The sequence below is a fragment of the Euphorbia lathyris genome, chromosome 5 (assembly GCF_963576675.1).
Source record: "Euphorbia lathyris chromosome 5, ddEupLath1.1, whole genome shotgun sequence".
NCBI lineage: Eukaryota > Viridiplantae > Streptophyta > Magnoliopsida > Malpighiales > Euphorbiaceae > Euphorbia > Euphorbia lathyris.
The window spans coordinates 18,244,276-18,255,468 of NC_088914.1; the positions used below are offsets into that span (position 1 = coordinate 18,244,276).

General features: G+C 37.8%; 1 pseudogene; it reads left to right on the forward strand.

Annotated features, from left to right (window-relative positions):
* Positions 1-696: 696 nt before the first annotated feature.
* Positions 697-2,711, forward strand: LOC136229704 (high affinity nitrate transporter 2.5-like; annotated as a pseudogene).
* Positions 2,712-11,193: the final 8,482 nt, after the last annotated feature.

Genomic DNA, 11,193 nt, shown 5'->3' on the forward strand with positions numbered 1-11,193 from the left:
TCATAAATTAATATTTCTAAGCATAGTTATAAATTAAGAGATTTTTTAAGCATAAATTAAAATTTCTAACCATAATTATAAACTAAAAGATATTTTAAGCATTATTTTATTTTGACATATTTCTAACCATAATTTTACAAACTAAGAAATATTCTAACCACCATTATACATTTTAAGATATTCTAAGCATAAATTTTATTTGTTAAGCATAATTATAGATAGAGAGATTTTCTAAACATAATTATAAATCAAGAGATTTTCCACATATAAATTAATATTTCTAAAGATACTTATAATTTAAGAGATTTTCTAATCACAAATTAATATTTCTAACCATAGTTATAAATTAGAGATTTTCTAAGCATCAATTAATTTTTCTAAACATGCATATAATATTTCTATGTATAAGTTATAAATTAAGAGATTTTATTAGCATAAATTAATATTTCTTAGCATAAGAACACATATATTAAAAGAATTTCTAAGCATAACAACACATAAATTAAGAGATTTTCTAAACATAAATTATAATTTATAAACATTAAACACATAAATTAACATATCTAACTATAATTATAAGTATTTCTTAACTAAATATAATTAACAAAATTAAAATACATACTTGAAAATGAAGAGTTAAGAATATAGAAGGACTGGAAGTGATTTTTTTGTAAGAAGAAAGAGTTCACGGGTCAAATGACCCGTGAATACTCTGATTCAGCACTGCGCAAAGCTGAAAAGCTTTGCGCAGTGTACAGTAGCCATCACGGCGTGCAGAGAGCCGTGATGGCTACTCCGCGAAAGCCTGCGCAAAGCTGCTTGCTTTGCGCAGGAATCTTTTACCATTCCGGTGCCACACATGCCGGAATGGTAAAAGTCCTAAATAGTACCCACTGTGCAAGTTTGACTTGCACAGCGGTACCCATTCCGGCACCTAATGCGCCGGAATGGTTACGTTTCTTAACCACAGTTAAGAAACAGCCAAGAAACAGCCACTCCCTTGTAATTAATTTTCAACTATCCCCACCTCCCTATTTATCTCCCAAATTTGCACCAAGCAGAGGTTTAATCCTTAATTCACAGCAAATCCAAGTAGTCTATTTCCTATCAATTCACAGCAAATCTATCTTCAATTCCTGTTCATCAAAATCAATGAATTCAAGAATTCAATTCGCCATTCCGGTGGATTCAGACCACAAGGCTTCTGAATTCCGACTACTCTCTAAATCTCCGCCTCATATGCGAGCATTTCATCTCTCTTAGGTTACTTTCTTCTCCTGTTTCGTATCCACTTTCGTCGCGCCGCCTCTTCTTCTAATCATCCGCGATAACCTGAATCTTACAGCTACAGACATCGGCAATGCCGGAATTGCATCAGTTTCCGGTGCTATTTTAGCTCGGATAGCTATGGGAAATGCTTGCGATCTCTTCGGTCCACGTCTCACCTCAGCTTCACTGATTCTCCTTACTGCTCCAGCAGTTTACTTCACTTCCATCGTTTCTTCCCCAATCTCTTTCCTCCTCGTCCGATTCTTCACCGGCTTCTCTTTAGCCACTTTTGTCTCCACTCAATTCTGGATGAGCTCCATGTTTTCAGCTCCGGTGGTCACCACAGCCAACGGTGTTGCCGCAGGGTGGGGGAATCTCGGCGGCGGAGCAACACAATTGATTATGCCGCTAGTTTTTAGCCTAATACGAGATATCGGAGCAGCGAAATTCACAGCTTGGAGAATATCGTTCTTCATTCCGGCATTGTTTCAAACACTTTCTGCATTTGCTGTGTTGATGTTCGGCAAAGATTTGCCGGACGGGAACTTCCTGCAGCTAGAGAAATCCGGGGATAAATATAAAGATAAATTTTCAAAGATTTGTTACCATGGATTGAAAAATTACAGAGGGTGGATTTTGGCGTTGACATATGGATACTGTTTTGGAGTGGAACTTACTATTGATAATATAATTGCCGAGTATTTTTATGATAGGTTTAACCCAAAATTCATACGGCAGGAATAATTGCAGCCAGTTTCGGATTGGCGAATATCATATCTCGACCGAGTGGAGGAATGATATCGGATATGGTCGAAAAAAAGTATGGGATAAGAGGTAGACTTTGGGTTTTGTGGATAGTACAGACATTAGGTGGTGTTTTCTGTATAATTCTCGGAAGAATGTCTTCGTTAAGTGGTTCAATTGTAACCATGATTATCTTCTCTTTTCTCTGTCAAGCTGCATGTGGACTTACATTTGGTGTGGTTCCTTTTGTCTCAAGAAGGTGAACTATTTTCAATTTATTTTAAAATTAATAAAAAAATTAATAATAATTGGGTTATTTATAGATAAAAATGTTGTATGAAATGGTAATCGATTGTACTGTGTCTTTGATCAGGTCATTGGGACTAATATCAGGTATGACAGGGGGAGGTGGAAATGTAGGAGCAGCGTTGACACAACTAATATTTTTTAAAGGAACAAAATACTCTAAAGAAACGGGAATAACATATATGGGAGTAATGATGATATGTTGCACTATCCCCATATGTTTTATACATTTTCCACAGTGGGGTGGGATGTTTTTGGGGCCATCGGATGTTACCACAGAAGAAGACTATTATATGTCTGAATGGAGCCCAAATGAGAAAGAACAAGGGTTACATCTTTCCAGCCTCAAATTTGCTAATAATAGTATAAGGGAAAGAGGTAGTCATTCCTAAAGTAGATGCATCATCATACTTCATATCTCGCTGTTAATTCCTCATCCAACTCACAAGCTCAAAGTGTAATTATTTTGATCATTATAGTGTATCGTTGTTGATATCAACTTCGCAACTATAGATACTCATTTTTGTCTGAACAAATTTTTAATTTATTTAGTAAATTTTACTCAAAAATTATTCAGAATACATTATTATCTCAGAAATAACTTATTAAGAAAAATTGTGTTATTAAAGATAATTTATCGCATTTTGATATAAGCCGATAAAAATACAGAATTATATTCAAAATGTGATTTACTAGAATTAATGTATAATTTTAACCTGCTATGACTTCTATTCGAGATATATTCCTATTATTTTGAATAAAATTGAATCTGCTTGAATTTGAGTTATAATTTATTAATTAAAATTCAAGTGTCAATGAGTCAGATTAATATCTCAGTTTTTTAGTTTGTCGTAAATTATATTTAGAAACACATATAATATAAATTACTCCCTCCGTCCAACTTTGATAGGCAATATTTTCATTTCACGGGAATTAAGAAAATCAGTTAATTGGGTATATTTTTACCATAATACCCTCATTTATTTGGTTAACTAAAAAAGGTGAGAATAAGTATACTCCACTATTCAAAATACTCCACTTGGGCAAAACATTAAATGTGATTGCATTTTTCTAGTTTTCTATTGAAAATAAAAATTCAGTTTTACTTTCACATATTGAGTTGGCGGCAAGAATTTGACAAAAATTCCAATCTAAACATTTAGTTTTAAATTTTAAAATTACCATAATTACCGCCACTAAAATTGGACCCAATTTTTTTTGATTTAGTCCCGCCAATTATGGTTATAAAAGCCATACATTAGGAAGTGATTTCTCGATCACGTTCTTGAGCCGAAGAGATAAATCCATCTTCTTTTGGAGGAAGATTCAAATTAAGAACTGACTTTGATTTCTTGATTTGATTTTTTGTCTTCAAATTGGAATTTTGATTATCTCCTTCCATTTCAAGGTTTTAATCTGAAAGTTTTTTTACTTTCCAAAGGGTTTTAATTGGTTCAAATAAGAAGGGCAAGGGTTGGATAATTAATTAGAAGCATGATTTTAACTTTCTTGATATTTGAAGGGTTAGATAAAATTAATTGTGCATAAAAACTCTTACTCGTGAATCAAAGAAGAATAAGTTTGACTAATTAATGGCAAGTGATAAGAGTAGTTATTGGCAAGGATATTTTGGTATATTTATCATTAACTAACAACCAAAAATGGAAAAATGTCTATCTTTTTTGGACACCCAAAATGGAAATATTGCCTATCAAAGTTGGACGGGGGAGTATGAATTATAATATAATATCACATATTAAAGTAAACATCAAACTTTGATTATAATTTATATTATAATTAAACTTTTAGTATTGATTTCTAATTAATAGTTTATAACAAATAAATTCAATAATCAAAATATAAACAAATTACGCTTAAAAATAAAATTTTATTAATAAATAATAACATTTCGATTACAACTCTCGTCTCTCTCGAGTCCGTGACCTGCGAAGTCGTCGCTGCCGCCTGAGCTACCCTAGTCGTGGCCGTCGTCGTGCGTCTCCGTTGCCGGTGAGAGGGTCCATCCGATCTGGTGAAGGTTAGTCTCAATTCCTTTGAGAGTCTTTCGTGATTTGTATTGTTATCGATGGTTTTTCTGGAAGCGTCTTGATCTCGATCTTGCTCTGCTTCTTTGTCGTTTATTGCTGTTCTTAATTTTAGAAGTATGGCCGATGGCTTTTCTGGTTGCATTCTCTGATTGTGATATCGATCTTGCTCCGCTTCTTTCTCGTTTATCGCCGTTTATTGCTGATTGTCATGAGCCGATTTCTGTTCTATTTTGTTTTGGTTTCGACTTTTCCGTCTTGTTTGCTTGGTTGGGTTAAGTTCTGGTCTATTTTGATTTGAGTGCCGCAGTTCACTAGAGGGGTGTTGGGATTCTGTATCTGTGTGCAATGGACAAGGAAATGGAAAGGCTTCGAATTGAAGGAGAGGAAGGGGGGCATCTGTTGAAACACATTTCCACATGATTTTGATTTGACAAAATTATTCATATTAATGATAAAAAAATATTCTAACACATTAAATTTAAATGCTTTGATTTATTCACACTAATGTGTTTGTTCAATGTTGAGTTATTTGATTTATAAGACATTAAGTTAAATGGCCCCAAGGCCCATGAAAAAGAGTCAAGCCCAAGTCAATGGATCATAGCCTCACGGCCCAAGAAGACCAAAATGCAGTCATACTGAGTAAAACGCAAGCCTAGCTTGGAGAAGGATCGAGAAGCCTTCGTCTAAACAGCTTCAAGATGAAGCTGCTGAGTTGAGCGACAAGATAGTCCAGTCAGCAGTTGACCTGAACAAACTTAGAGACAAAGTATTTCTACTTTGGGTAAAGCTCAGAGGACGCAGAAAGTTGTCTGGAAGACTTTACTATAAATGTGGAAACATTCTGGTTTGTCTGACGAAAAGCTGCTGAGCACTGCCGAAGACAGAAGATACAAGAATATTATTGGCCGAGGACGCTGAGCACGTACTGAGTGAAAGCGACAGGAAGTCGTTTCCCTCCAACGGTTATTTCGAAATTCAAAATCACCGGTGCTTCAAGTGTCACTATAAATAGGCCTCTCAAATGCTTCATTCGATGCAGATCTTCAATTAAGTCAAAACGCTGACCAAATTATTACTTGAAGTTCTGTGAGAAAAGCAAAGCAAATCTTACACCAATTCCAATTCTGTGTAAAAGTCTAGAGTGATCTAAATCATCTAAAGTGTCTTATCAATTGTTGTTTAGGACAAAAACACTTATCATTTCTAGAAGAATAGAAAGGAGAAGCTGAGTACTCGGTTATTGTACTCAGTGGTAGAAATAGGAATGAGTAGAGGTATAGAGGAAGGTACTCTTGTATACTCAGCTTTCTATTGTAAAAGGTTTGTGCTCTACCTTTAAAGAGCTCAGTAGAGGATTCAAAAAGCTCGGAAGGATTTCCGGGGACTGGACGTAGGCGAAGAGGCCGAACCAGGATACGTCTGTTGAGCAATATCCTTCTAACCCTTATCTCCCTTAATTATTGCTTGCTATAACACTGCCTAGTTAAACGCTAAAACGAACACAAGCTGAGTTGAGTGAACTGAGAAGCTGAGTTCAGGAATAGACTCAAAGTGCTATCTCTTGACTCAAGGATATATTAAGTCTTAGTCACCTGTTGACTAAGTTTGTATCTAAAACTTACTCAGTCTCACAGTGCGAAAATACTTCGAGAAAGTCTAAGTTCGAAATTAACAGTCAGCCATACGAGAAAATTTTAAATAGATCCTAACCCCCCCCCCTCTTGGAACTAATATTGTCATGTTATACGGGACCAACAAGTGGTATCAGAGCTTAACAGCTCACTGAACAAGATATAACTATCTTGAGCTGATCCCCACAATGGCTGAGAACACCACTCGTTTCCTCCCAAGAAATCAGACAACTCAGATTCTTCCTGAGGGACTGTCCATTAATAGGCCTCCTCTGTTCTTCGGGTCTAACTATACCTTTTGGAAGAAGAGAATGAAAAACTTCATTCAGGCAACAAACATGAGTGCATGGCTTTCCATAGTCCAAGGCCCGTTTGTTCCTGTTGAAACTGTTGACGGACAAACATCTGTCAAAGCTGAGGCTAAGTGGTCAAAGGATGACCTCAAAAAACTGCAAAATTATGCCGCTGCTATAAACATGCTTCACTGTGCGTTAGATGCTGCAGAGTACAACAAAATTTCAGGTTGTGAGCCAGCACAGAAAATCTGGAAGAAACTGGAGGTCAACTATGAAGGAACCAGCAAAGTTAAGGAGTCCAAGGTAAACCAGCACATGAGGTTATACGAGCTGTTTGAAATGAATGATGGTGAAGGAATCTCTGAAATGAACTCAAGATTCACCAACATAATCAACGAGCTTAAAAGACTTGGCAAGATCTTTACTGAGGAAGAGCAAGTCAAGAAGATACTGAGGAGTCTTTCCAAAAGTTGGCAAGCCAAGAAAACTGTTGTTGAGGAAGCTCAAGACTTGACCACCTACAAGTATGATGAACTCATTGGATCTCTGCTGACCCATGAGATCTCAATAAAGAACTTTGAGGTGAAGGAGAAGTCTGAGGACAAGAAGCAAAAGTCTATTGTCATGAAAGCTGACTCCACTGATGGGAGCTCAACAGACGATGAAGAAATGGCCATGTTCACTAGAAAAATGAAAAGGATGTTCAGAAAAAATGATAAATATTCCAAGAAGCCTTACAAGAAGTTTGATAAGTACAAAGCTGAGTCCAGCGACAGCAAGTACAAAAAGGACAGTTCAAAGCCCATCACATGCTTTGAATGCCATCAAACTGGTCATATCAAATCAAGTTATCCTTCCATGAAGAAAGAAAGGAAGAACAGCAAGAAGGCAATGGTGGCCACCTGGAGTGACAGTGATGAGTCATCATCATCAGAAGCTGATGCCACCGAGTCAGCGAAGATCTGCTTCATGGCTGATGAGCTTGCTGAGCCTTGTGTTTCTGAGCATGCTAACCCCTCCATTGCATCTGACAATGAGAAACACTCAACTGAGGTAATGTCACTACCCCTGCCCAGAAATAAACTGATTAATGCCCTGAGTGACCTCTACACACTTGTCAAAAAGTGTAACAAGAAGGTTAGAGCACTCAGCAGGCGATGTGATGAGATTGAAGAGGTCAAACTCAGTGACCTTCGATATCTTCTCCAAGACAACTCAACTTTGCATGACAACATGGAAATTATGCACAAGTTTGTCTCTGAGGTCCAATCAGATTCTAAGAAACTGAGAAAGGACATCACATCTATTCAGAACCAATTCAAGGTTCCGAATAAATGAAATATTCCTCTGAATACTCAGTACCGAAGTACTAGTCAGCAGAGATGGAATCCTCAGCGGAATGTCCAGTGTGACTTCTGTGGGAAGAAAGGACACACCACAAAGATGTGCTGGCATGCTCAGCATTGGGGTGCTGACCAGCCAGTGAGATATCACCAACGGAAGGTCAGCTGTGACTTCTATGGGAAAAATGGGCACACTATCAAAGTGTGTCGTCATAAGATTAAACATGATGTTTCACCTGCTGAGCCTAACAAACAAGGACCCAAAAAGATTTGGGTACCTAAAGATAACTAGTAATATTGCAGGTAAGCCTGAGGTGTGCTGAGAAGTCAAAGATGTGGTACATTGACAGCGCATGCTCGAGGCATATGACTGGTGATGAAACTCAGTTCATCACACTTGTGCGTAAACGAGGTGGAAGCGTAAGTTTCGGAGACAACAAAAAGGGTAAGATAGTAGGGTCAAGAACCATTGGTGGTAATCCTACTATTGAGTCAGTCTCCCTAGTCAGTGGACTTAAATATAACTTACTGAGCGTAGCTCAGCTGTGTGACAACGGTAGAAAAGTTATATTTGATGACACTGGATGTAAAATACTCGAGGGAAAAACAAATGAATTAATTTTAACTGCCCCTCGTGTTGATAATGTCTTTATGCTGAATTTGGAAAAGAAATTTTCAAAAAATATATGCTTAGTGTCAAAGGAAGAAAATTCCTGGCTATGGCGCATGAGACTTGGTCATGTAAACATGGACCTCCTGTCCAAATTAGCAAGAAAGCAATTAGTTGAGGGACTGCTAGAACTTAAGTTCGAAAAGGATCAATTATGCAATGCTTATCAGTATGGAAAACAAACTAAAAAATCTTTTCATAGTAAAAACATTGTCTCAACTAAGCATCCACTTGAGTTGCTACACTTGAATCTCTTCGGACCACTCCAGCCGCTGAGCTTGGGTAGTAGGAGATTTTCCTTGGTCATTGTAGATGACTTTTCTCGGTACACTTGGATCATCTTACTGAGTAGCAAGGATGAAACCTTTGAGACGTTTTCAACATTAGTAAGAAAACTTGAAAATGATAAAGACCTAAAGTTAGCTCACATCCGAAGTGATAATGGTGGAGAATTCAAAAACCAACAGTTTGTTGAATTCTGTGAAGCCAGCGACATTGACCATAACTTTTCTGCTCCTAGAACGCCTCAACAGAATGGGGTAGTTGAGAGGAAAAACAGAACCTTGGTTGAAATAGCCAGAACAATGCTGAGTGAGAATAGGTTTCCAAAGTACTTTTGGGGAGAAGCTGTCAACACAGCTTGCTACATACTTAATAGGGCTCTAGTCAGACCTATATTAAAGAAGACCCCCTACAAACTTTGGAAAGGACGAAAACCCAACATTGGATACTTTCGTGCCTTCGGTTGTAAATGTTTCATTCTAAATACTAAAGACAGCCTTGCTAAGTTTGATTCAAAAGCTGATGAAGCTATCTTTTTATGCTACTCAACAAACAGCAAAGCATATAGAGTTTTCAATAAACGAACTCAGGTCTTAGAAGAGTCCGTACACATTGAGTTCGATAAAACTAACCCTGCAGGAAAAGACAATCAGCTGACTGAGGATGGTCCATACTCAGCACCTGCTGACCAAGAAACAGCTGCTGAGTCACTACCTCAAGGGCTGACCAAAGGTAAAAGCGAAGCTCAAATTGTTTTCACTGACCAATCTATACTTGCAGAGATTGTTGAAACACAACCAGCTCAAGACATCACTCTACCAAAAGAGATCAGAATACCAAGAGGACACTCAGAGAGTGCTATTCTTGATGTTGCTGGAAACACCCTGATGACAAGAAATCAACTCAGGAGATACCTCAGCAACGTAGCATTCGTCTCAGTTCTGGAACCAAAGAACTTCTCTGAAGCTGAGCACGATGAGTTCTGGATGGGTGCAATGCAAGAAGAACTTGATTAGTTCAGAAGAAATGAAGTATGGGACTTAGTGCCAAACCCAAAAAGCCAGAAGACCATAGGAACAAGATGGGTATTCCGAAACAAGCTAGATGAACAAGGGAACGTAGTCAGGAACAAAGCAAGACTTGTAGCCCAGGGATATAGTCAGCAAGAAGGTATTGACTACGGTGAGACCTTCGCCCCAGTGGCAAGGCTAGAGGCTATAAGAATTTTATGTGCATATGCTAGTTACATGAACTTTAAGTTATTTCAAATGGATGTTAAGAGTGCATTCCTTAATGGAGTTATAAATGAAGAAGTCTATGTTAATCAGCCTCCAGGGTTTAAGGATCCCAAGTTCCCAAACCACGTTTATAAGCTCAAAAAGGCTCTGTATGGTCTCAAGCAAGCACCACGTGCTTGGTACGAGAGGCTGATCAGTTTTCTGCTGACTAGAAATTATGTCAGAGGTAAAGCTCATACAACCTTATTCATTAAAAGGAAAGGTAAAGATACCCTAATGGCTCAGATATATGTTGATGACATTATTTTTGGTGCCACTAATGAGTCCATGTGCAAGGAATTTAGTAAGCAGATGCAGACTGAGTTTGAAATGTCAATGATAGGAGAACTCAACTTCTTCCTTGGACTTCAAATCAAACAAGGGAAAAATGGCATCTTCATCAGTCAAACTAAGTATGCTAAGGAGATATTGAAGAAGTATGAACTTGAAAACTGCAAGTCAATATCTACCCCAATAGGCACTGACACTGTCCTCTGTGCTGACGAAAATGGTAAGTCAGTAGACAACAAATTGTACCGAACGATTGGCTCTCTACTCTACTTAACTGCTAGTAGACCGGACATTCAGTTCTCAGTATGTTATTGTGCTAGATATCAATCTAACCCTAAGGAATCGTATTACATAGCTGTAAAAAGAATCCTTAGATATTTGCAAAGCTCAGTGAATGTAGGTTTATGGTATCCCAATACTTATGATTTCACACTCATTGGATACACTGACGCTGACTACGGACGAGACAAACTTGAACGAAAAAGCACCTCAAGAGGATGTCATTTCCTTGGAAGCTGTCTTGTGTCTTGGTTCAGTAAGAAGTAGTCGTCAGTAGCCCTGTCAACCACTGAAGCTCAGTATATTGCTGCTGGAAGCTGTGTTGCTCAAGTCCTCTGGATTAAGCAACAGCTAGAAGATTATGGTGTTCAGACTAAAACAATTGAAGTCAAATGTGACAACAAGAGTGCCATTGACCTATCAAAGAACCCAATCCAGCACAACAGGATGAAGCACGTCAGCATAAGACATCACTTCATCAGAGACCATGTACTCAGGGGAGAGATCAAGCTGACCTATGTCCCAACGGATGAGCAGCTTGCAGATATCTTCACCAAGCCACTGGCACGTGAGCAATTTAACATTCTTAGAGAAGCTATCAGTATGTTTAATCCTCTTCAATAAAATCTAAGTATGATCCATACTGAGTGAGTTATTACATGCTGAGTTGCTATACATGCTGAATTGCCATACATGCTGAGTAGTCTTTACCATACAATGATTTAAAACTGCCTTATACACTCAGAACTTGAAC